The 27,860-nt window shown below is 37.7% G+C and overlaps 1 protein-coding gene across 3 annotated transcripts in view; it reads left to right on the forward strand.

Annotated features, from left to right (window-relative positions):
• ZRANB3 (zinc finger RANBP2-type containing 3) overlaps positions 1 to 27,860 on the forward strand; it is a 313,962-nt gene that overhangs the window by 139,404 nt on the left and 146,698 nt on the right. The gene's annotated exons all lie outside the window — the stretch shown is intronic.

Here is a 27,860-nt window from a genome sequence, read left to right on the forward strand (position 1 = left end):
CAACAGTAATCTCTTTTTTGTTTCCAAGGCAAACCATTCAGTGTCACAGCAATCCAAGTCTAGGACCCAACCACTAATGCCAAAGAAGCTGAAGTTGAACAGTTCTATGAAGACCTACAAGACCTTCTAGAACTAACACCCCAAAAGATGTCCTTTTCATCATAGGGGACTGGAATGCCAAAGTAGGAAGTCAAGAGATAACTGGAGTAACAGGCAAGTTTGACCTTAGAGTATAAAATGAAGCAGGGCAAAGGCTAACAGAGTTTTGCCAAGAGAATGCACTGCTCATAGCAAATGCCCTCTTCCAACAACACAAAAGATGACTCTACACATGGACATCACCAGATGGTCAATACCGAAATCAACCTGATTATATTCTTTGCAGCCAAAGATGGAAAATCTCTATACAGTTGGCAAAAATAAGACCAGCAGCTGACTGTGGCTCAGATCATGAACTCCTTATTGCCAAATTCAGCCTTAAATTGAAGAAATTAGGAAAAACCACTAGACCGTTCAGGTATGACCTAAATCAAATCCCTTACAATTATACAGTGGAAGTGAGAAATAGATTTAAGGGACTAGATCTGATATACAGAATGCCTGAAGAACTATGGACAGAGGTTTGTAACATTGTACAGAAGGCATTGATCAAAACCATCATGAAGAAAAAGAAGTGCAAAAAGGCAAAATACAAAAAGGTTGTCTGAGGAAGCCTTACATATAGCTGAGAAAAGAAGAGAAGCATAAAGCAAAGGAGAAAAGGAAAGATATACCCATCTGAATGCAGAGTTCCAAAAAAAGGCAAGGAAAGATAAGAAAGCCTTCCTTAAGTGATCAATGTAAAGAAATAGAGGAAAACAATAAAGTGGGAAAGACTAGAGATTGCTTCAAAAAATTAGAGATACCAAGGGAACATTTCATGCAAAGATGGGCACAAATAAGGCAAAATGGTATGGACCTAACAGAAGCAGAAGATATTAAGAAGAAGTGGCAAAAATACACAGAACTATACAAAAAAGATCCTCATGACCCAGATAACCATGATGGTGTGATCACTCACCTAGAGCTAGACATCCTGGAATGTGATGTCAAGTGGGTCTTAGGACTCACCACTAGGAATAAAGCTAGTGGTGGTGATGGAATTCCAGTTGAGCTATTTCAAATCCTGAAAGATGATGCTGTGAAAATGCTGCACTCAATATGCCAGCCAATTTGGAAAACTCAGCAGTGGCCACAGGACTGGAAAAGGTCAATTTTCATTCCAATCCCAAAGAAAGGCCATGCCAAAGAATGTTCAAACTACTACACAATTGCGCTCACCTCACACACTAGTAAAGTAATGCTCAAAATTCTCCAAGCCAGGCTTCAACAGTATGGGAACCAAGAACTTCCAGATGTTCAAGCTAGTTTTAGAAAAGACAGAGGAACCAGAGATCAAATTGCCAACATCCGCTGGATCATCGAAAAAGCAAGAGAGTTCCAGAAAAACATCTATTTCTGCTTTACTGACTATGCCAAAGCCTTTGGCTGTGTGGATCACAATCAACTGTGGAAAATTCTTCAAGAGTTGGGAATACCAGACCACCTTACCTGCCTCCTGAGAAATCTATTTGCAGGTCAAGAAACAACAGTTAAAATTGGATATGTAACAACAGACTGGTCCCACATTGGAAAAGGAGTACGTCAAGGCTGTGTATCAGTCATGTCTGACTCTTTGCAACCCCATGGACTATACGGTTCATGGAATTCTCTAGGCCAGAATACTACAGTGGGTAGCCTTTCCCTTCTCCAGGCGATCTTCCCAATCCAGGGATCGAACCCAAGTCTCCCGCATTGCATGTGGACTCTACCAGCTGAGCCACAAGGGAAGCCCTTGTGAAATGCCAGAATGGATGAAGCACAACTAGAATCAAATTGCCAGGATAAATGTCAACAACCTCAGATATACAGATGACACCACCCTTATGGTAGAAAGCAAGAGGAACTAAAGAGCTACTTGATGAAAGTGAAAGAGGAGAGTGAAAAAGCTGGCTTAACATTCAAAAAGTGAAGATGATGGCATCTGGTCCCATCACTTCATGGCAAATAGATGGGGAGACAATGGAAACAGTGATGGACTTTATTTTCTTGGGCTCCAAAATCACTGCAGATGGTGACTGCAGCCATGAAATTAAAAGAAGCTCGTTTCTTGGAAGAAAAGCTATGTCAAAGCTATGACAGACCTAGACTGCATGTTAAAAAGCAGAGACATTACTTTCCTGACAAAAGTCCATCTAGGCAAAGCTGTGGTTTCTCCAGTAGTCATGTATGGATGTGAAAGTTGGACCATAAAGAAAGCTGAGCGCTGAAGAATTGATGCTTTTGAACTGTGTTGTTGGAGAAGACTCAAAAGTCGCTTGGACTGCAAGGATATCAAACTGCTCAATTCTAAAGCAAGTCTGTCCTGAATACTTATTGGAAGGACTGATGCTGAAGCTGAAACTCCAATACTTTGGCCACCTGATGGAAAGAACTGACTCATTTGAAATCAAAGACCCTGATGCTGGGAAAGACTGAAGGCAGGAAGAGAAGAGGCAACAGGGGATGAGATGGTTGGATGGCATAACCAACTCGATGGATGTGAATTTGAACAAGCTCCTGTTGCAAAGAGTGGGACACTGACTGGAACTGTGTTAGGGAAATTAAGTAAATAGTCTTTTTAGGCTTCAGAGACAAAGCAGAGCAGCCTCTGACATTGCTTCTAACCTGCCTGGACACTGCCCTTCCTGGGAGTGACTATGAGTGACTGCCTGCTGTTAGTGGAAGACTTGCAGCACCATAGATAAGATCAGGAAGGAATCTTGAGATTTTTGAGCCCCTTGAGGGGCCTGACGAACCAAACCCTAGCAATATTCCGAGTTTTACAAGAGAAAACAAACAACATAAAACCGGGCTGCAATTTGGTCACAGATTGATGATGATACCGATTTGAGTCTGTCCTGGAATTATAAGCAGGAACCCCGAACTGCAACTTTTGAAGTCTCACCCAGAGTGGATGTGCTGCCTGGGACTCTTTCCCAACTGGGACTCCAGATGTGCTATGATTTGGAACTTCCCACCTCTGTTTAAGTCTGGATGTTAGAACCCAATTTAGTGATGTGTCCTCTGCTCTTCCTATTTCTCTTTTCTTTTAATGTTAGTGTATTAAAAGTAAGCTAGATAATTCTCTAATAAATATCTGTATTGTTTATTTGTACATAACGAGTGGCTTATTTTGTTAACAAATTCTTTGAACAAACTGTCATGGCCCCTTTGGATGTGTCATTTAGCTTGCTGATTGAGGATCAAGTGAAGTGAAGTCACTCAGTCGTGTCCGACTCTTTGCAGGCCCGTGGACTGTAGCCTACCAGGCTCCTCCATCCATGGGAATTTCCAGGCAAGAGTACTGGAGTGGGTTGCCATTTCCTTCTTCAGAGGATTTTCCCGACCCAGGGATCGAACCCTGGTCTCCCGCATTGTAGGCAGGCACTTTACCGTCTGAGCCACAAGGGAAGTCAAAGTGGACTTGTCTGCCATCTTGGACCCCATTGATTCTAATCGGTTTATGTTGTGTCCTTGGGCTATGTTATTCTTTCAAAAGTTGTGTCGTGCCCCTTTCCTTTCTGTTACAGAGGAACACAGACTCTCTCTCCATTTATTTAGGAATTCTTTGATTTTTTTTGCTCATTAGTACGTTTTTGTTTTCTAGTGAGGTCTAGTTGACATACACTGTTATAGTTAGTCTCAGGTATACAACATAATGTTTCGATATTTGCGTGTATTGCAAAACGATCACCACAATAAGTCTAATTGGCATCAGTTGCTATCCAGTTGTTCATTTTTCTCCTTGTGATGAGAACTTTTAAGATCTGCCCTTTTAGCAGCTTTCAGATATACAATACAGTATTATTAATTACAGTCACATAAAGGTATACATTGTATCCCCATGACTTATTTATTTTATAATGTGAAGTTTGTACCTTCGGACTCTCTTTACCCATTTCGTCCACCCCAACCCCACGCCTCTGGCAACCGCCAGTCTGTCCTCTGTATCTATGAACTCTGTTTGTTTGTTTGATTCCACACGTAAATGGAATTATACAATACTTGTCTTTCTTTCTTTGACTTATTTCACTTAGCATAATGCCTGCAAGGTCCATCCATGTTGTGACAAATGACTGAATAATATTCTATTTATGTGTGTGTTGGACACAAGTTATTTGCATGTCTTCACTATTGTAAATAATGCTGCAATGAAAATGGGAATACATGTATCTTTTTGAGTTAGTGTTTTCATTTTCTTTGGATGAATACCCAGAAATAGAGTTGCTGGATCATGTGATAGTTCTACCTCCAATTTTTTGAGAAACAACCCCCTACAGTGGCTGTACCAATTTTTATTCCTACCAGCAGTGTAGGAGTGTTCCTTTTTCTCCACATCTTCAGCAACACTTGTTATTTCTTACTTTGATAATACCTATTCTAATATGTTGGAGTAGGAAATGGCAACCTACTCTGGTATTCTTGCCTGGAAAATTCCATGGACAGAGAATACTGGCAGGCTACAGTCCATGGGGTTGCAAAAAGTCAGACATGACTTAGTGACTGAACATACACTCAAACTCTAATAGGTAAGAGGTGTTATCTCATTGTGGTTTTGATTTGCATTTCTCTGATGATTAGTTATATTGATCATCTTTTCACATACTTGTGGGTCATCTGTATGTCTTCTTTGGATAAATATCTATTTGGTTTTTTGTCCCTTTTTTAATTGGCTTTTTGTTTTTGTTTGTGGGTCCCTCCACCCCCTGTGGAGCTGTAGGAGTCATTTGCATATTTTGGATATTAACCTCTCATTAAATATGTGATTTGTAAGCCCTTTCTTCCATTCTATAGGTTGTTTTCTTATTTTGTTGATGGTTTTGTTTGCTGTGCAGAAGCTTTTTAGTTTGAGGTAATCCCACTTGTTAAGTTTTGCTTTTGTTTTTGCCTATGCTTTTGATGTCAAACTCCAAATCATAGGCAAGACTGATCCTCCTGCATTTTCTTCGAGGAGTTTTAAGATTTCCAATCTTACATTTAAGTCTTTAATTCATTTTAACTTAACTTTGGTGTGTAGTGTAAGATAGTGGTCAAAACTAATTTTTTGCGTGTGAGTAACTGTCCATTTTTTCCAACACTTTGACTGAAAGGATTATCCTTTCCCTCCGTGTATTCTTGGTTTCTTTATTACAAATTAGTTGATCATATAGGCATGAGTTTATTTTTGCCTCTATTCTGTCCATTGATCAATATGTCTGTTTTAATGGAAATACGACAGTGCTTTGATTGCTATCACTTTTTGTTGTTTGTCACTAAATCTTGTCCCATTCTTTGCGGCTCCATGAACTGCAACATGCCAAGCTTCCCTGTCCTTCACTGTCTTCTGGACACGCTCAAACTCATGTCCATTGAGTTGGTGATGCCATCCAACCATCTCATCCTCTGTAGTCCCCTTCTCCTTTTGCCATCAATCTTTGCCAGCATCAGAGTATTTTCCAGTGAGTTGGCTTGTCTCATCATGTGACCAAAGTATTTGGAACTTTAGCTTCAGCATGAGTCCTTGCGATGAATATTCAGGGTTGATTTCCTTTAGTATTGACTGGTTTGATCTCCTTGTAGTCCAAGTGACTCTCAAGAGTCTTCTCCAGTACCACAATTCTAAAGGATCAATTCTTTGTAGATCAGCCTTCTTTATGGACCAACTCTCATATCCACACATGACTACTGGAAAATCTATAGCTTTGATGATAGGGACCTTTGTCAGCAAAGTGATGTCTCTCCTTTTTAATATTCTGTCTAGTTTTGTCATAGCTTTTCTTCCAAGGAATAAGCATCATTTAGTTTTGTGGCTATGGTCACCATCCATGCTGATTTTGGAGCCTACGAAAGTAAAATCTGTCACTGATTCCACTTTTGCCCCATCTATTTGCCAGGAAGTAATGGGACCAGATGCCATCAAAATCAGGGAGCATGATGCCACAGCTTTGTTCTCTCTTGTGATTTGCATTGGTTTTCAGGGTCTTTTATGGTTTTATACAAATTTTACAATTTTTGTGAATTTTTCTATTTTTTGAAAATTTTCTATTTTGTGAAAAATGCCATTGTACTTCTGATAAGGATTTCACTGAATCTTAAATTGCTTTGGATAATATGGATATTTTAACAATATTAAATTTTCCACTCCTTGAGCATGAAATATCTTTCCTCTTTTTGGTGTCTTCTATTTTTCCATCAGTGTCCTAGTAATTTTCAGAGTAAAGGTCTTTCACCTCCAAGGTTAAATTTATTCCAATGTATTTTATTCATTTTGATGTCATTAGTGATGTTTCCCCCCTATCTCTCTCTCTGGTAATTTGTTGTTAGTGTAATAGAAATGCAACAAATTTTTGTGTGTTGATTTTGTATTCTGTAACTTAACTGGGTGTGTTTATTAACACTCATAGTTTCTCGTGGAGTCTTTTGGGTTTTCTATATATATAATAGGAGAAGGCAATGGCAAGCCACTCCAGTACTCTTGCCTGGAAAATCCCATGGACGATACCTTTTATATCCTTTTCTTATCTTTGTACTACCTATTTTCTTCTAGCACAGTGTTGAATAGGAGGTAAAGCAGGACATCCTTGTCTTGTTCTCAGCCTAAGGAGGAAAATGTCCAGTTTTCTTACCATTAAGTATGATGTTTGCTGTAGGTATTTTGTAGATAACTCTTTATAACTCTAAAGAATTAAGTGGAGGATAGTCCCTTGGCTTCCTAGTTTTCTGAGACCTTTTGTCATGATTGGGATTTGATTTTTATCAACTGCATGTTTTGCATCAGTTGATAAAGTTATATGGTTTTATCTTCTTTAGTCTGTTTCTTTAGTGGATTATGTTTATTCATATTTAAGTGTTGAACCAGTCTTGCATATGTAGGATAAATTCTACTTGGTCATGGTATATAATTCTTTTTTATACATTCTTAGAGTTGATTTGCTAATATTTTGTTGAGGATTTTTACATCTGTGTACCTACAGAGTATTGATCTGTTGTGTGTGTGCGTGTGTGTGTTTAATTTAATATTGTTTTTGGTTTCAGATAAAGTTGACCTTGTAGAATAAGTTAGGAAGTGTTTCCCTTGTTTTACAAATGTCAAAGCTGAGTCAAATGAAAATAGCTACCCTTTGCTGCTAGAGTTATATTCCTCAAATTCTCCATTTCCTCCTGTTGCCTATGGAATAAAGTACTTCACAATGTAATTGCTACCCGTGTCTTCCATTCTCTTCTGCCCTTCTCTGGCATAAATTGTGGTGTTACTTCCATCTCCCTACCTATTATAAAATCTACCACTTGTTACCAGGGTTGTATTAGACAGTTAACCTCTCTGAGCCTTGTTTCTTTGGGTACAGTTGGAAATAATACTTGTCTCATGAAATTAGTTATGGAAGGAACAGATGGAATATATCTCAGACATTCCTTTCCCCTTTTCAATGTCCAAACACCATGACTTTTTACACTTTTTTATCTTTATATATGCTGTTCTTTTTCTGATTAATTCCTTTCCTTTTGTGTCCTCTTCTTTCCCTAAGTTCACCTAACAAAAACCTAATTCAGAATCTCTTCAGGCATCACTTCCTCTGTTTCAACATCTGTATCACCAGTCTTTGAGCCTCTTGGTTCCTATGGCTCTCACTTCTACTCTATTTATTTTTTAAATTTATTTTATTTTTATTATTTATTTATTTGACTGTGCTGGGTCTTAGTTGTGGCATGTGGGATCTTTTAGTTGGGGCATGCAAATTCTTATTTGTGGCATGTGGAATGTAGTTCCCCAACCAGGGATCAAACCCCAGTCTCCTGCATTGGGAGCTGAGAGTCTTAGCCCCTAGACCATCAAGAAAGTCCCCTTACTTCTACTTTAGTTTGAATCATGTTATGCTGTATTATCTGGTTCTCTCCCAAATACTGGAACTCCTAGGATTCAAACCATATGTACTGAGCAGTGTCTAGGGAATAGTAGATTTCCAGTTAATGCCTTCTGAATGAGTGAAGAAGAGAGAAAACAGAACTTTTGTATCATTAATTGTTGTTGACTTGAGACCTTCTGGGCTCATCTCAGATAAATATCTCCTTATCTGAACAAGAGGGACATCTTATTTACAGTCACCAGTACTTTAAATTAGGTCCACAATGCACTACTACCCACCTCCAGTTATTCTTGGCATGGAGTCAATGGAGAAAATATTCCTTTAAGTGTTTTAAAATTGTATTAAAATGACTAGCACAGGAACTTCCCTGGAAGTTTAGTGGTTAAGACTCTGCGCTTCCAATGCAGGGACCGCATGTTTGATCCATAGTCGGGGAACTACGATCCCACATGCCACATGGTGTGGCCAAAAAAAAAAAAATGTCCAGCAAGGGGTTGTCTTGTTTTTCTGCAGTTCATCTGAAATTCTTTTCTTCTTGAACACTTGAAATGTATGAATGCAACTGATTGCATTTTCAATTTTTGAGAAGTTTACCCTGACTTCTTTGAGGGGGATGTAATTTTGTTCAGGGCTCCTGCTGTTTTGCACAGCTGGGTTATTACAGTGTTCTCTTGGTAGTCTTGGATAAGATTCAAAATGAAATGCAGAGGTGACAGCAGTGGTAGGAAGGTTAAACCAAACCCAGATAGAGTTAGACACAAGGCATCTTCCTGGAATATCATGCACTGAAAGACACAAAGCACTAATGCCATTATCTCACCCTGAGGCACGGTTATTACACGTTAATACTCCCAACTCCATTGTGAGGAGGATGCTACAAACGTTCCTACCTTTCCGATTTTTATTAAATGAAATGTTCTTAATGGCATAGAAATGATTTAAAATCTGGAGAGGAGGTTAAAGTTAATTATCATCCCATAATCTGCCTTTTTTGTTTTGTTTTTTTTTACAGTAATGGGCTTAAGTGTCCACAGCTCTTGAACAGCTGAAAGGGGCCACAACTGCATGGAGAATTAGACAATTCTGAATATACATAAATGCTACAGCCCTATGGTATATAGCAGTTAGGGACTGTTATCAATCCAAGTCTTATTTCTTTACATTAGTTCAGTTCAGTCACTCAGTCGTTTCCGACTCTTTGCAACCCCATGAATTGCAGTACAGCAGGCCTCCCTGTCCATCACCAACACCCGGAGTTCACTCAGACTCACGTCCATCGAGTCAGTGATGCCATCCAGCCATCTCATCCTCTGTTGTCCCCTTCTCCTCCTGCCCCCAACCCCTCCCAGCATCAGAGTCTTTTCCAATAAGTCAACTCTTCGCATGAGGTGGCCAAAGTACTGGAGTTTCAGCTTTAGCATCATTCCTTCCAAAGAAATGCCAGGGCTGATCTCCTTCAGAATGGACTGGTTGGATCTCCTTGCAATCCAAGGGACTCTCAAGAGTCTTCTCCAACACCACAGTTCAAAAGCATCAATTCTTCGGCGCTCAGCCTTCTTCACAGTCCAACTCTCACATCCATACATGACCACAGGAAAAACCGTAGCCTTGACTAGACGGACCTTTGTTGGCCAAGTGATGTCTCTGCTTTTGAATATGCTGTCTAGGTTGGTCATAACTTTCCGTCCAAGGAGTAAGCGTCTTTTAATTTCATGGCTGCAATCACCATCTGCAGTGATTTTAGAGCCCCCCAAAATAAAGTCTGACGCTGTTTCCACTGTTTCCCCATCTATTTCCCGTGAAGTGATGGGACCGGATGCCATGATCTTCGTTTTCTGAATGTTGAGCTTTAAGCCAACTTTTTCACTCTCCTCTTTCACTTTCATCAAGAGGCTTTTTAGTTCCTCTTCACTTTCTGCCGTAAGGGTGGTGTTATCTGCATATCTGAGGTTATTGATATTTCTCCCAGCAATCTTGATTTCAGCTTGTGTTTCTTCCAGTCCAGCGTTTCTCACGATGTACTCTTGCATATAAGTTAAATAAGCAGGATGACAATATATAGCCTTGACAAACTCCTGTTCCTATTTGGAACCAGTCTGTTGTTCCATGTCCAGTTCTAACTGTTGCTTCCTGACCTGCATACAGATTTCTCAAGAGGCAGGTCAGGTATGGTCTGGTATTCCCATCGCTTTCAGAATTTTCCACAGTTTACTGTGATCCACACAGTCAAAGGCTTTGGCATAGTCAATAAAGCAGAAATAGATATTTTTCTGGAACTCTCTTGCTTTTTCCATGATCCAGCGGGTGTTGGCAATTTGATCTCTGGTTCCTCTGCCTTTTCTAAAACCAGCTTGAACATCAGGAAGTTCATGGTTCATATATTGCTGAAGCCTGGCTTGGAGAATTTTGAGCATTACTTTACTAGCATGTGAGATGAGTACAATTGTGTGGTAGTTTGAGCATTCTTTGGCATTGCCTTTCTTTGGGATTGGAATGAAAACTGACCTTTTCCAGTCCTGTGGCCACTGCTGAGTTTTCTAAATTTGCTGGCATATTGAGTGCAGCACTTTCACAGTATCATCTTTCAGGATTTGAAATAGCTCCACTGGAATTCCATCACCTCCACTAGCTTTGTTTGTAGTGATGCTTTCTAAGGCCCACATGACTTCACATTCCAGGATGTCTGGCTCTAGGTCAGTGATCACACCATCGTGCTTATCTGGGTCGTGAAGATCTTTTTTGCACAGTTCTTCTGTGTATTCTTGCCACCTCTTCTTGATATCTTCTGCTTCTGTTAGGTCCATACCCTTTCTGTCCTTTATCGAGCCCATCTTTGCATGAAATGTTCCCTTGGTATCTCTAATTTTCTTGACAAGATCTCTAGTCTTTCCCCTTCTGTTGTTTTCCTCTATTTCTTTGCATTAATCGCTGAGGAAGGCTTTCTTATCTCTTCTTGCTATTCTTTGGAACTCTGCATTCAGATGCTTATATCTTTCCTTTTCTCCTTTGCTTTTCGCTTCTCTTCTTTTCACAGCTATTTGTAAGCCCTCCCCAGACAGCCATTTTGTTTTTTTTGCATTTCTTTTCCATGGGGATGGTCTTGATCCTTGTCTCCTGTACAATGTCACAAACCTCAGTCCATAGTTCATCAGGCACTCTATCTATCAGATCTAGGCCCTTAAATCTATTTCTCACTTCCACTGTATAATCATAAGGGATTTGATTTAGGTCATACCTGAATGGTCTAGTGGTTTTCCCTACTTTCTTCAATTTAAGTCTGAATTTGGCAATAAGGAGTTCATGATCTGAGCCACAGTCAGCTCCCGGTCTTGTTTTTGTTGACTGTATAGAGCTTCTCCATCTTTGGCTACAAAGAACATAGTCAATCTGATTTTGGTTGACCATCTGGTGATGTCCATGTGACAGAATGTGGTCCACTGGAGAAGGGAATGGCAAACCACTTCAGTGTTCTTGCCTTGAGAACCCCATGAACAGTATGAAAAGGCAAAATGATAGGATACTGAAAGAGGAACTCCCCCGGTCAGTAGGTACCCAATATGCTACTGGAGATCAGTGGAGAAATAACTCCAGAAAGAATGAAGGGATGGAGCCAAAGCAAAAACAATACCCAACTGTGGATGTGACTGGTGATAGAAGCAAGGTCCGATGCTGTAAAGAGCAATATTGCATAGGAACCTGGAATGTCAGGTCCATGAATCAAGCAAATTGGAAGTGGTCAAACAAGAGATGGCAAGAATGAATGTCAACATTCTAGGAATTAGCGAACTCAAATGGACTGGAATGGGTGAATTTAACTCTGCTGCTGCTGCTGCTAAATCGCTTCAGTCGTGTCCGACTCTGTGCGACCCCATAGACAGCAGCCCACCAGGCTCCCCCGTCCCTGGGATTCTCCAGGCAAGAACACTGGAGTGGGTTGCCATTTCTTTCTCCAGTGCATAAAAGTGAGAAGTGAAAGTGAAGTCGCTCAGTCCTGTCTGACTCTTAGCAACCCCATGGACTGTGGCCCACCAGGGTCCTCTGTCCATGGGATTTTCCAGGCAAGAGTACTGGAGTGGGGTGCCATTGCCTTCTCTGGAATTTAACTCAGATGACCATTATATCTACTACTGCGGACAGGAATCCCTCAGAAGAAATGGAGTAGCCATCATGGTCAACAGAAGAGTCCGAAATGCAGTCCTTAGATGCAATCTCAAAAATGACAGAATGATCTCTGTTCGTTTCCAAGGCAAACCATTCAGTTTCACAGTAATCCAAGTCTATGCCCCAACCAGAAATGCTGAAGAAGCTGAAGTTGAATGGTTCTATGAAGACCTACCAGACCTTTTAGAACTAACACCCAAAAAAGATGTCCTTTTCATTATAGGGGACTGGAATGCAAAAGTAGGAAGCCATTGATTAACCTACCTTTTACTCCTATCTGTTATTGAGGGTCTTCTGTTTGACAAGTTATTATGAATGTAAATTAAAACACGTCCACTCTCAGAGAAGCTTTCAATCAGGAAATGAGTGTTTGGTATGTGTCTCTATGTTTTACATATAAAATGTAGGATACTGGGAATGTTAGAAATTAAGTTTACAGTGTAAATTCTGGGTACTTTTGTGGAAGGAAACATTAATTCCAGTTTGAGGAAGTCAGAATGCTTTGTGAAGGAGGTAGATTTAAGGTGGATCTTATAGAAAAGTTAAGTATAAAATCAGCATTAAAACAGGAAAAAGAAAATTGATGAGTTTATTAACCTACCATGGATTGTGAGTTGTATTTCACAGAACTGAGGTTGAGACTTGGGGTATGATGCTACAAAGTTTCTACCTTACTTCAGCTACCTCACTTTTTCTACTTGATCAATGTTGATTTTCTATGTAATAATGTTCTATTTGAAAATGGCTTACATTGCTTTTTTAAAAGTTTAAAAACTGCTTTTCTCTATTCTTAGTGTCTTGTTCTGTATTGGTGATATGAAATGTGTATCTTTCTTAACCTTTATCTAAGCTTACTCATAAGTGATCCACAAGTTTTCAATAGAATGATTCACTCTGGCATTTTCTGCAAGTTTTAATCACATTCTCCTTCTCTCAAGCTATAAAGTTGATTCAGAAAGTTAAACTAGACACCAGGGAACAAGGTTGTGAGGAAAGGAAGGCTTGGAGTGCTGCCGCCATTTCTTCCACCTTCAGCGTCTGTGCCTTTCACAGAGCTTTTGACAGCGCTGTGTTGGGAGGCTCACAATGCTTGTGATTTGTAGAAACTACCATGAGGAGGGCCAAAATAAGCGTTAGTATTTTTAGTGGAAAACAAGCGGTAGTTACTAGTTACGATTCTTTTGTACTTTGAATCTGGATTTGCTGTACCTTTCTTTGTAGTAAGACACCAACTGCTTAAAAAATAATCCATGAAACATGTATGAAGAGGTGCCGTCATTTTGAAAAAAGATCTGTCTTAAACTCAGCATACTAGATATGTTTGTAAATAAAGTGAAAGAAAGTGTTGGTCACTCAGTCATGTCTGACTCTTTGCAACCCCATGGACTGTACTCACCAGGCTCCTCTGTCCATGAACTCTCCAGAAAAGAATACTGGAGTGGGTAACCATTCCCTTCTTCAGGGGAATCTTCAGGGGATCTTTCCCATCCAGGGACTAAACTCAGGTCTCCTGCATTGCAGGCAGATTCTTTACTGTCTGAACCACCAGGGAAAATTAAATAAACTTAGGGCATTAAGAAAAAAAGAAAAAAATATATATTAACTTATATATATAATAAAGCATATTAAAATATATAAAATATAATAGAAATTTTATTTTAATATATAATATTTAATATATATTGATACATACTATATCATATATAATATATAAATATTTATATTATTAATATGTCACTATATTATTAATATATGTTATAAGTATGTATCATATATTAATAACATATTAGTGTAAATTATTATATCATGCTACTGCTAAGTCACGTCAGTCGTGTCCGACTCTGTGCGACCCCACAGACGGCAGCCCACCAGGCTCCTCCGTCCCTGGGAGTTTCCAGGCAAGAGTACTGGAATGGGGTGCCATTGCCTTCTCCGTATTATATCATGCTGCTGCTACTGCTAAGTCACTTCAGTCGTGTCTGACTCTGTGCGACCCCATGGACTGCAGCCTACCAGGCTTCTCTGTCCATGGGATTCTCCAGGCGAGAACACTGGAGTGGGTTGCCACTTCCTTCTCCAATGCATGAAAGTGGAAAGTGAAAGAAGTCGCTCAGTCGTGTCTGACTCTTAGCGACCCCATGGACTGTAGCCTACCAGGCTCCTCCGTCCATGGGATTTTCCAGGCAAGAGTACTGGAGTAGGGTGCCATTGCCTTCTCCCGTATTTTATCATATATGCATATTTTTGGCCATGGCATGTGGCTTGTGAAATCTTAGTTCTCCAACCAGAGATTGAACTTGGGCCACAGCAGTGAAAGCACTGAGTCTTAAACCACCAGACCACCAGGGAATTTGCTTCAGTATATTTTTAATGATATTATTTTCCTGCTTTTTAAAATTTTAAGTATTTAAGCTTAAATGACATATTTCTAGAGTAAAAGTTTTTAGGACAGTGAGGTATTCAATTTTATTTTTGTCATAACATTTGAAAGACAGAGTTTTTTTTTTTTTTTTCAAATTTTTTCTGTATATTCCTGCTTCTTTAAACTTTGTACACTAAGCATGAGACTGTTACTCTGTCAGTTGTGTCCAACTCTTTGGGCCCCCATGGACTGTAACTGCCAGTCTCTCTGTCCATGGAATTCTCCAGGCAGGAATACTGGCTGCTGCTGCTGCTGCTAAGTCACTTCCGTCGTGTCCAACTCTGTGCGACCCCATAGACGGCAGCCCACCAGGCTCCCCCGTCCCTGGGATTCTCCAGTGGGTAGCCATTCCCTTCCTCAGAGGATCTTCCCGACCTGGGGATCGAACATGGGTCTCCCATGCTGTGGACAGAATCTACTGTCTGAGCCACTAAGCATAGTTTAACCTGCTTTTAGTTACTCAAGATTATCAGCTCTGAGACAAGTTAAGGCCTTTACTTAAATCTCTTACACAGTTCTAAGTTAGGTGTCTCCTTACTCTTCACTTTTGCTGCTCCAAGACCTTTTTCTTTCCTGTCCTGTGTGAGTTTACATGTAAAATGAAATGATTCTTTATATATTTTGTTAGTATTAGTACTGAGGGTATTAATGACAAATAACATTAGAATAGATAGATGAAATAATATTATCAGTTATTCCATCACTTTTCAGTATACTTTTATTTAAAGTCCATATTTTAGGCTAGGTTAGTCCCTCAGTCGTGTCTGACTCTTTGCGATCCCATGGACTGTAGCTCACCAGGCTCCTCTGTCCATGGAATTCTCCAGGCAAGAATACTGGAGTGGGTTGCCATTTCCTTCTCCAGGGGATCTTTCTGACCCAGGGATCAAATCCATGTCTCCTGCATTACAGGCAGATTCTTTACCATCTGAGCTACCAGGGATCCTTATATTTTAGGTTATTTCATAATATATCAGTTTATCAATTGAGTTTATCTTACTTTAAAAATTCTACCATTAATTCCTAACATGTATTACTTAAAAATATTTTTTTCTTTGTTTTTTACTGCTCTTGGTTTTTGTTACTGTGCATGGGCTTTCTCTAGTGGCGGCGAGTGGGAGCTACTCTCTGGTTGTGATGCTCTGGCTACTCATTGTGGTGGGTCCTCTTGTTGTGGAGCACAGGCTCTAGGGTGCATGGGCTTCAGGAGTTGCTGAACATGGCCTCAGTAGTTGGGGCCCCTGGGCTCTAGAGCACAGGCTCAGTAGTTCTGGCACATGGGCTTAGTTGCTCTATGGCTCATGGGATCTTCCTGGACCAGGGATCAGACTTATGTCTCCTGCATTGGCAGGTGCATCCTTCACCACTGAGCCACCAGGGAACTCCTGTATTATTTTTTTTATTCCAACATTTCCATTGTATTTTAATTTTCCTTAACATATGTAACTTTGCCGTATGAATTAACTTTTGGCTGATCATATTGATGTTTGGTAGAAACAAATACGATACTGTAAACCAAATTTCCTTCAATTAAAAATAAATAAATCTTTTAAAATGAACTTTTATTATTTATTTTTTATTGTTAGTTATTAGTACTTTGCAAGTAGGATTTATTTTGATTCTAGACCCAATTTGACTTTGTGTCTTAGGAAGATTTTCTTAGATAACATTTCCTTAAAATTTCTAAAGTTCAGATATATTACATTTTCTCTAGTCAACTGGTTCTATAAAACCAGAGTCAATTTTTTATTTTGACATGAATAGTATTTAATAAATGAGGACTGTGACTAGGATATGATGCCATTATCATAATTTTGACATATCTCATTTCTTTTTATAGATTAAAATTGAATTCCTTAAGTAATAATTGACAGGCTGTACACTCTTGAGCATATTCTGTACATAGATTCATTTAAGAAATTTGGGGCCATTATTAGTTCTAACAGAAGACAGAAGAGAAAGAAGAGTGAAGTGATCCAATAATATATTTAATTATATTGGGAAAACAAGGTGCATCCCTATCTAATAAAAATGTCAGAAATCAAAAATATTTCTCCTTGCTGTAATACTTCCCTGGGGTTCATGTGACATTACATTGTAGGAAACTGTAACTCTAACACTGAAACAACCTATACAGATTCTACTCTAGTGGAGAAAACTGGTTTGAACCCAGGAAATTTTGCCTTAATGTGGTATGGTTGATTTTTAGCCCCCCAAATCATCTCTTTAAAGATTCTCTGCTGCTGCTGCTGCTAAGTTGCTTCAGTCGTGTCCAACTCTGTGCGACCCCATAGACGGCAGCCCACCAGGCGCCCCCGTCCCTGGGATTCTCCAGGCAAGAACACTGGAGTGGGTTGCCATTTCCTTCTCCAATGCATGAAAGTGAAAAGTGAAAGTGAAGACGCTCAGTCGTGTCCGACTCTTAGGGACCCCATGGACTGCAGCCCACCAGGCTCCTCCATCCATGGGATTTTCCAGGCAAGAGTACTAGAGTGGGGTGCCACAAACAAAAATTAATTTTTCAGTATTTAATGTTTTCAAAACATTCATCATTTTCTGTCTTATTCCTTAAGAGTCCTGAGTTTTTCTTTACTACCTCTCAGTTTAAACTGCAATTTTTAGTTTTGGTAACATCCCGTGTCTTTTTCTTAGAATGACAGATTGATTTTGCAGCCTTATATGATTCACATTCTTGTTTCCTTTCCAGCAAATAATGCCTAACCTCGGGCTTTTGTGATCGTCCTTTATTTTTTAACCTTTGAAGGCTATCTACCTCACTCCTTAGGGCTCTGTCTTCAGTCATTAGTGGCATTTTGGCAACTGGTAGAAGATGTGTTTAGCCTTTTGTTTTCTTTTTCCTTGTTTTCTTTTCATTTTATGTAACCACTTATTATTCTTACTTTTCTTTAAAAAAATTAAAAAACAAATATCTTAGAAAGCCTTCCTGTTTGTTGTTGTTGCTCAGTTGCTAAGTCATGTCCAACTCTTTGTGACCCCATGAAATGCAGCACTCCAGGCTTCCCTGTCCTTCACTGTCTTCCAGAGTTTGCTCAAACTCATGTCCATTGAGTTGGTGATTCCATCCAACCATCTCATCCTCTGTCGCCCCCTTCTCCTCCTGACCTCAATCTTTCCCAGCATCAGTCTTTTCCAATGAGTGAAATGTTATCTTGGGAAGACTTCCTGTGTACTTCCTTTGTAATACATGTAAAGACCCATTTTTAAATGAGTCTCAGTTCTGAATCTGAGTAGTGAATCTGATATTGCTTAAATTACTTCAAAAATTCCTGGGTTGAAGTTTCAGGTTCATTCTAATGGTTGTAAAGTGATTGGTATGTGTCAACACAAGAATTGACAGATAAAATACAAGTACTTGTTCAACTGAAGGCATTCTAATAACCTTGTAAAATTTTTGTCTGAAACATTTGATTGATTTACATTAATTTCTTATTTGAAAACAAAAGTAATTTCCTTCTTGTCAGAAATAAGTGGTGACCTTATTTATTTACTTCACTTCCAGCATGATTTCTATGCCATTATATAATTGAAGAAAATATTATTTTAATATACTATCTGAACTTCAACATGAGGTTCTTTGTTCTTTGTCTTCAAATTAATTATAGTCTTGCCACATAAAAAAAGGATACAAAACATCATGCTGTAATTATTTACACTACCCAGGCAAAGGATTTACTAATTTTTCTGTTATCAAATATCTAGCTGAGTTGATTTGTGATCATTATTGGCAATAATCAGTGTGCTGAGTGTAGATATTCACTGTCTGTCCTTTGTTTCTTAGTCTTTGTTTTCATATGCTTTTGAGAGACCTTATTATTTACTTTTGTGATCAGCATTCACAGCATTATTATAGAACATGGGTAATTTTGTATTTTTCATACTTTTTTTCTTTAATGCACTTTTATTTCTCTGTTCATTACAAATGTAAATTTTAGTGATGTAAGTTAATTTATTCCTCTAGCTGTTAAAGACAATTAAGTTTTGTTTATATTGACTTAAATATAGCACTTTGTTTACCTGAAATAATTAAATTAATACACAAATTAGATTCCTTCTCAAAGCCTGTATTAAACTGCTCAAATTAATCTTTTTCTATTAAATTGTTAGTTTATCATAGATTTAATAAATTAATCTAAATAGATTGTGAAGTTAGTAGCCAAATTCTGTGTTTCTTAAAGTTACTCTGTATAGTATATTATCGTGAAATAGAAAGTACTGTGTTTATACTGCCTCAGAAATGTAGTTGAAAATCAGTTAAGGAGCAAGAGTCCCCAGAAATTAATAAGAAGTTCAAGAATAAAATCCTGCAAGTGTTTATTTAAAAAAAAAAAAAAAACTATTAATTTTGGCTGCACTGGGTCTTTGTTGCCGCATGGGGACTTTAGCTCATTGTGGGTAGCGGGGGCTTCTCTGTAGTTGCGGTGAGCGGGCTTCTCCTTGTGGTGGGTTCTCTTTGTTGTGGAGCACAGGCTCTAGGGCTCATGGGCTCAACAGTTGTGGCCCACGGGCTTAGTTGCTCCATGGCATGTGGAATCTTCCCAGATCAAGAACTGAAACCATGTCACCTGCATTGGCAGGTGGATTTGTAACCACTAGACCCACCAAGGAAGTCCTGAAAGTGTTAATTTTGGTTTCCTCTTTTTTTTTTCTGAGAAGAATATGGCAAAAAAATTAGGCAAAAGCACTCTGATATTTTTCTCCAATGTTTAATCTTTAGAGTAATTAATCTCAAAATGCAGTCTGAGAGCCATCCGTATGAGAATCACTTTAGGGCTCCTTATTTTTTTTTTTAGGGGTCCTTATTTTAGAAGTCCAGTTCTTTTAAGTCAGGGTTGGGAATTTGGTGCCTCAAAGTCTAAATTTTTAATTAGTATACAAGCCATTCATAAGTTTAATAGACTTTAAGAACCTAGAACATTAACAAAAGATTGGTTCACTTTTTCTCTTTCTCCTTTTCTTTTCTTTCTTTTTATTCTAAGCATCTGTAATTGTATTCTTTGTGTTGTGTTGAGCTCTCATTTTCTAGAAATTGCCAAGGCACTAATCCTATAATACATATGGAGAAAATGAAAAGAATCTTATTAGAGTTTGCTCACCTAATTTTGATTTTACAAAGTAGGTATTTTAAAGATAGGAAAAATATATGAAATATCTACTTCTGAACTACTTAGTGTTACCAACCTATATTTTTCTGTCATGATCTTTTAGTAATACATATTTTACCTTAGGAGTACTACTGTTTGAATGATAATACATACATTTTTGAGCATTTTACATTAAAGTTATCTCATTTTTACTATCTTGTGATCATTTCAAGATTAAATATGAATGTAGGAGAGGAAATATAATTTTTCTTCTACCTTTTTCAGTTCTTGATTGAGACTCCCTGCAATAAAAGACAGATTAAACAAGAGAAAAACAAAGATCAGTCTATTAACATATATACAAGGGAGATACCTAGAAAATGAGTAAAATTCTTTAAATGACTCAAGCCACCACCTTAAATACCATGTTCAGCTAAACACAAAGGAAATATGACAGGGGCCAGGGATGGGGAAGAGGGGTTATAGGAAGTTTCCGAGAAAACCATGGTTAGCAAGGGTATGATTTGTTATGCGGATTTCAGTCAGTGCCTTCTCCATTGCTAAGAGTGTCGTAATTTTAGAGTGATCCCTCTATTCCAGATATTAAGAGGGAGATACCTTAAAAATAGAGATCTCTTTTATAAATGTAGATTTTCCTTTCAAAAGGGTAGCTTTTACTTCAACTTCAAAGCTTCTCCTGTGTGTGCTATTTCTCAAAAATACAGCTCAAAATAATCCTTATTCCAAAGAGGCTTATTTTGGGGTGGTGAAGATTTTGAATATGGTATGAACAGATTGCTTCCCAGAATACAACTATAACTTGAAATTCTTCTAAAATGTTATAGTCTATGTTAATTGTTTTTCATTCTGTTTTGTAGTTCAAAACATCATGATTGTTTTTTTTATTGACCTAAATTGTTTTTTTTCCCGGGAAACATCAATTATTCCTTATACATTTTCCCACCTATTCCCTTGAAATGAGTATTATAATACATAGCCACCACACTGTTACATATTGAAAATCCAAGCATATTAAGGAAAAGTGACTTACCTTGAGTCTAGACCTAATAATCATCAGCAGAAATAGGATGATTTCTGGACTTCTTCGTTTTGCTTCTTTGTTTTTCCCTGAGTGTGGGTTTAACCAATATTTCTTTTGGAAAAGGACTTTTTTCATTCTGTACTTAAATACATGTGTTTAGTTCACATCTCTCCCTTTCCTCATTCCTCTCCCGTTCTACCCTTTCCTTTTCCCTCCTTCACCACCCTACCACTCCAGCTAAAAGTTACAGTACTTCAGTATACTGTGACTTTTTTAGAAAGTCATAGTAGATGCCCAGATGTTGCCATAAACATTACCAATACTCAGAAATTTGCTACTTCTCAAATGGTCTCTTGCATATTTTTTAATTTACTTTAAAAAAAATTGGAATATGGTTGCTGTACACTGCTGTGTCAGTATATATGTATATATGTTTATAGATATAGATATCCCCTCTTTTTTTGATTTCCTGCTCATTTGCGTCACCATAGAGTTCTGAGTGAAGTTCCCTGTGCTATATAGTAAGTTCTTATTAGTTATCTGTTTTATATATTGTATTATATATATATTAATCCCAATCTCCCAATTCATTCCACTCTACCCTTCTCCCTTGGTATACATACATTTTTTAATGTACATTGTGTCTCTATTTCTGCTTTGTGAATAAGATCATCTATACCACTTTTCTAGATTCCCCATTTCTGTATTAATGTATGATATTTGTTTTTCTATTTCTGATTTACTTCACTGTGTATGTCAGTGTCTAGGGCCATGCATGTCTCTGCAAATGACAGAATTTTCTTCCTCTTTATGGCTGGGTAATATTCCATTGTATATGTATCAGATCAGATCAGATCAGTCGCTCAGTCGTGTCCGACTCTTTGCGACCCCATGAATCGCAGCACGCCAGGCCTCCCTGTCTATCACCAACTCCCGGAGTTCACTCAGACTCATGTATATGTATACACATCTTCTTTATCCTTTCATCTGTTGTTGGATATTTAGATTGCTTCCATGTCCTGGCTGTTGAAAGTAGGGCTGCAATGAATATTGTGGTGGATGTATGTTTTTGAATTAGAGCTTTCTCTGGATAAAAGCCCAGAGGTGGGATTGCTGGGGTCCTATGGTAGTTCTATTTTTGGTTTTTAAAGGAACCTCCATACTGTTTTCCATAGTGGTGGTGTTAATTTACATTCCCACCAACAGTGTAGGAAGATTCCCTTTTATCCACACCCTCTCCAGCATTTATTGTTAGTAGATTTTTCATGATGGCCATTCTGATCACTGTAAGGTGATACCCCATTGGAGTTTTGTTTTGCATTCTAATGATTAATGATGTTAAGCATCTTTTCATGTGCCCCTTGGCCAGCTGTATGTTTTTGGAGAGATGCCTATTTAAATCTTCTGCCCATTTAGCTTTTAACTTTAATTGGGTCCCATTTGTTTATTTTTATTTTTATTACTCTGGGAGGTGGGTCAAAAAAGATCTTGCTATGATGTATGTCATAGAGTGTTTTAAGTTTTCCTCTAAGAGTTTTATATTGGCTCACCTTACATTTAGGTTTTTAATCCATTTTGAGTTTATTTTTATGCATGGTGTTAGGGAGTGTTTTAGTTTCATTCTTTTACATGTAGCTGTTCAGTTTTCCCAGCACCACTTATTGAAGAGACTTTTTTATCCACTGTATATTCTTGCCTCCTTTGTCATAGATGAAGTCACCATAGGTGTGTGGGTTTATGTCTGGGCTTTCCATTTTTTCCCATTAATCTATATTTGTGTTTTTGTGCTAGTACCATAATGTCTTAATTACCATAGCTGTGTAGTACAGTCTGAAGTCAGGAAGATTTATTCCTCCATCTGCATTTTTCTTTCTCAAGATTGCTTTGGCTATTCAAGTTCTTTTGTGTCTCCATACACATTGTACAATTTTTTGTTTGAGTTCTGTGAAAAGTGTCATTGGTAATTTGATAGGGATTTCATTGAGCCTGTAGATTGCTTTGGGTAGTATAGTCATTTTTCACAATATTGATTCTTTCCATCTAAGAACATGATATATCTCTCTGTTGGTGTCATCTTTGATTACTTTCATCAGTGTTTCATAGTTTTCTGAGTACAATCTTTTGCCTCCTTAGGTAGTTTTATTCTTTTTGTTGCAATGGTAAATTGTTTCCTTAATTTTTCTTTCTGATCTTTTGTTGTAAGTGTATAGAAGTACATTAACTTTGTATCCTACAACTTTATCAGATTCATTGATTTGCTCTAGTAGTTTTTTGGTGGCATCTTTAGGATTTTCTTTTTATACTATTATGTCATCTGCAAACAGTGACAGTTTTACTTCTTTTTGAGTTTGTTTTCCTTTTATTTCTTCTTCTCTGATTGCTGTGGATAGGACTTCCAGAATTATGTTGAGTAAGAGTGAAGAGTGGGAATACTTGTCTTTTTCCTCATCTTTGAGTAAATGCTTTCACTTTTTCACTGCTGAGAATGATGTTTGCTCTAGACTTGTCATATAAGGCCTTTATTATGTTGAAGTAGGTTCCCGCTGTGCTGCTTTCTGCAGTTTTTATCATAAATGGATATTGAATTTTGCCAAAAGCTTTTTCTGTATATATTGGGAAGATCATTTGTTTTTTATTCTTTAATTTGTTAATATATCACATTGATTCATTTGTATATATTGAAGAATCCTTGGATTCCTGAGAGAAATCCTACTTGATCATGGTATATGATCCTTTTAATGTGTTGTTGGATTCTGTTTGCTAGTATTTTGTTGAGGATTTTTGCGGCTGTGTTCAAATGTAATATTGGTCTGTAATTTTCTTTTTTTGTGATATCGTTGTTTGGTTTTGGTATCCAGGTCATGGTGACCTCTTAGAATGAGTTTTGGAGTATTTCTCCCTCCGCAGTTGTTCCATTTATAGATGTATTCTTGATATACTTAAGAGGAAAGACGAATTCCACGTCCTCCTGTTCTGCCATCTTGACTCCTTCCCACTCTTGCGTATTTTTAAAAGAACTTTTCTGTCTCTTCTTTACTGCCCCCTCCAAGTAATATTTATTCAGGGGGATAAGTACACTGCATGGAAGACAATACAAGCTCAAAGTCAGTATTTTCCTTCCAGTCCTACCCCTGCAAGCCCTCCCTCCAATGGTTATGCTATCAATAGTTCCTATCCTTCCTTCTTCTTTTCTTTCCTCTTTCCCTTTCTTCCCCTCTCTGTCTTCTCTTCTCTCTCTCTCCTTTCTCAGTACTAACTGGATTATATTCACCATACTATTTTTCTTTCAGTACAGTATTTGCATCCTATGGCTTTCCAGTCTTTCCATATAAGAATATTACCTAATGTCTCATTATATGGAGGTACCATAATTTCTCTAACCAATATCTTCTTTAGTGATTTTGTGTACTATGCAAGCATATCCCTGGATAAACTGAAATGACTGGACTTGCTGGATGGCCACATTACTGGTTTAGATCCGCAACAGTGTATAAGTGCAGATTTCTTCCTACTCTCTCCAACACTGTTATCATATCTTTAGTTTTTGTTCATCTTATTCTATAGGTGAAAAAATGGGTTCTCAAGGTTTTGGTTTCTTCATCCCTAAGTATGAGTGACCTTGGGCATTTTTTGATGGTTGTTAAGCGTACTTAACATATATAAATTGGTCATTCAGTTCTTTTCTCCATTGGATTGTTTGTCTTTTTTTTTTCTTTCCCCTTTTGATAGAAGCTTTTCATAAATTGAGGAACTTGGCCTTTTGTCATTTGTATTACATTTTGTTGTTGTTTTGTTTCCATGTAATTCTCTCTGTATTTTCCTTTATGTTTTTTGGATTTGGTATAGTGAATTAAAATGTCTACTCTGTTTTTATTTCTACACATATTTTTCTATTACCTTTCTTTGTTCCTTCTTAGTACATAAATATTTGATCTTTCTGGAAATTGTCTTCTAGTGAGGGGTGAGGCAAAGACCTACTTTTATTACATTTCCAAGTGGTTAGTGCAGAGAAATGAAGAGTTTTCCTTGACTCTCTTAGGGTCTCTGGCTGGGTCTGAAAACTAAACTGACCAAGATAAATTGGATAACAGGAAGATATGCAAATTATGCTGAATTTTTTCATGTACTTCAGAGCCATCACAAGAAAATGAGGACTTGAAGTGACCAGAACAGGAAATTGGTATACCTTTTAGATAATGAAACAGTAAATTTGTGAAAAATTGACAAGGCAACAGGGTTTGGGCTAGGGCTGGTATAGGGTGAAAATATAACTAGGAAGATAAGGGTTAGTTTAATGAGGTTTGTTTGTAGATTCGTCTGGTTCCTTCCTGGAGTTATAAGAGTCTGTGGCCAGAAGGGGAATTTATTTCCTGCCTTTAGGTGCAAAGGAGGAAGCGTTTTCTGCATTTAATACTTCTTAATTTTTCTATGTGGATTTCTTTAATTCAGTTCTTCATTAAAATTTTAAATCTACACACCTAAAAGGGTCCTCCAAAGGGGTATCTTCTAGAACAAATAGACCACCTATTCTAAAAACAATCCAGATCTCAACCCTAAAAGCTACAAGCTGCTTATAACTTGAAAATCAGCAAAAATTTTATGTTTCAAAAATTTTTCAATCACCAGGCATCTTCTGTATATAGTTGCTATCTAAAAGTTATCATGATGAAAAAAAAAAAGAAAGAAAGAAACAGACATTAGCATGTCAGGACCATTGTTATTTAGTTGATCTTAATAATTTTATGGAAAAAGACATTTAGAAAATGTAAAATTGTTCTCCCCAGTATAACAATGATTGATTATTATGAAAATATTGATAAAATGTTCTCTTGAAGTTAGTATATTCTTTATATAATTCTTCCTAGGTAGTTACCTAAACAGCTGTATTATTATTGAGTCAAGGATTTTGTTCCAAATAGGTGATTTAGGCTTAATTGTTCTGAAACATTGTGTTATTCTACTTTAACAAATGCTATGGTAGTTAAAGCCAAGAGTTTTAAACCACCTTTTGAATGGGGTTACTTCTTTATGCTTAAGTTACTTGAAGTGTGTTATTGCTTTTATAACTGAATGTTAGGCTATTTAAACTTATTTGCAAAGTATTGAAACCTAAGTACATAATTTGAAAGTTTATTTCTCCAATAAAAATAGTTTCATACAGTTATTTTCCTTTTGATAAACTTTATCTAAAACACAGCTATTCTATGCTATGGATCATTTCTTTCCTTAATGGGAACATGAGACTACATTAATATACTTTTATTTTTTAATTTGGAATCATCTTTTGTTTGAATTTGTCCTATTAAACTATCTTGTACTGATGGTTCCCAAAAAAGGAACAAGCAACAGCAAATACCTAAAAAATAAATACTTGAGAACATTAACAACTGATTGCTTTGCTTGCTTTACTTTGTATAGGTAAATCTTTCTAGTTTCTCGAAATCACCATTATTCATTTAACTAAATGATCTTTAACAAAGAGATGATGAATTTAGGGTTGTTTCCATGAAAGATAACTAGATAAAAACAGACTGGAATCTCATTTTTTAGGTGAATTGTCCAACCAGGATAGGGTATTATCTTCAGATAATTCAGATACCTGATCAGTTATGCAGATTCAGAAATTTGTTCTTTTCGGTGATTCCAAGTTAGATTCTGAAATTTCTCGCTCAAGCTATAAAACTCAAGGAAAACTTTTCATTTAAATCACAATGCCTCCTTATTGATATATATTAAGACATGACTTTCCTTTGCTCTCCAAGGAAAGGAGACTGATTTGGTTTTTAATTGGGTTTGCTGCTGCTACTAAGTCGCTTCAGTCGTGTCCGACTCTGTGTGACCCCATAGACGGCAGCCCACCAGGCTCCGCCGTCCCTGGGATTCTCCAGGCAAGAACACTGAAGTGGGTTGCTGTTTCCTTCTCCAATGCATGAAAGTGAAAAGTGAAAGTAAAGTCGCTCAGTCGTGTCCGACTCTTAGCGAGCCCATGGACTGCAGCCTACCAGGCTCCTCCATCCATGGGATTCTCCAGGCAAGAGTACTGGAGTGGGGTGCCATTGCCTTCTCCTAATTGGGTTTAGTGCTGCTATAAACACTGGGGTGTGTGTATATTTTCAAATCAGTTTTCTCCAGATATGTGCCCAGGAGTGGTATTACTGGGTTATATGGTTACTCTATTTTTAGCTTCGTAAGAAACCTCCATACTCTTTTCCATAGTGGCTACACCAATTTGTTTTCCTACCAACAGTGTAGAAGGGTTCCTTTTTCCTCCACATCCTTTCCGGCATTTATTAGTTGTAGACTTTTTCATGATGGCCATTCTGAGTAGTGTGAGGTGATACCTAATTGCAGTTTTGATTTACATTTTTCTAATATTAGTGATGTTGAACATCTTTTCATGTCTGTTGGCCATCTGTTTGTCTTCCTTGGAGACATGTCTGTTTAGATCTTCTATTCATTTTTTGACTGGATTGTCTTTTTGATATTGAAACATGAGTTGTTTTTGTGTATGTTGGAAATGAGTCCCTTGTCAGTCATTTTGTTTACAACTGTTTTCTCCCATTCTGTAGATTGTCTTTTCTTCTTGTTTATGGTTTCCTTTGCTGTGCAAAAACTTTTAAGTTTAGTTAGGTCTTCTTTGTTTATTTTTGCTTTTGTTTCCATTACTCCAGGAGATATATTGAAAAAAAATATTGCTCCTGTTTATCTCAGAATGTCCTGCCTGTTATCCTCTACATTTTATAGTATCTTGGAAGACCTACATCCTTGACCTCAGGAGCAGACAGTATTAGGAAATTTTAAACACTGGTTCATCAGCTGATGCCTGGCAGGCCAAAACAGAACACTGTTAATCACACTAAGTAAAATGCACCAAAGTCCAGGTAGGCAGCTCATTGATACTATGTAAATTTAGCAGCAAGCAAGATATAAGGACCTGATGGTAGAATCTGAGTCCCAAAGAAAGCATTCTATTTCCTAAGATACTGTGGAAGAAAAGAGAGCCCTATATCTAGAGAAACTGAGATTAAGAAAATGAGTTATGAAACCTTGAAAGGAAACAAAACCAGGAACTCACAACTATGGCACAGATTTGTGGTATGGTCCACACACACAAAATAAGGCCATGACTCAGTTCCTGGAACTGTGCCCGTGATCAGAGTTGTTGCAGG

Source organism: Bos indicus x Bos taurus, chromosome 2 (genome assembly GCF_003369695.1).
Source record: "Bos indicus x Bos taurus breed Angus x Brahman F1 hybrid chromosome 2, Bos_hybrid_MaternalHap_v2.0, whole genome shotgun sequence".
NCBI lineage: Eukaryota > Metazoa > Chordata > Mammalia > Artiodactyla > Bovidae > Bos > Bos indicus x Bos taurus.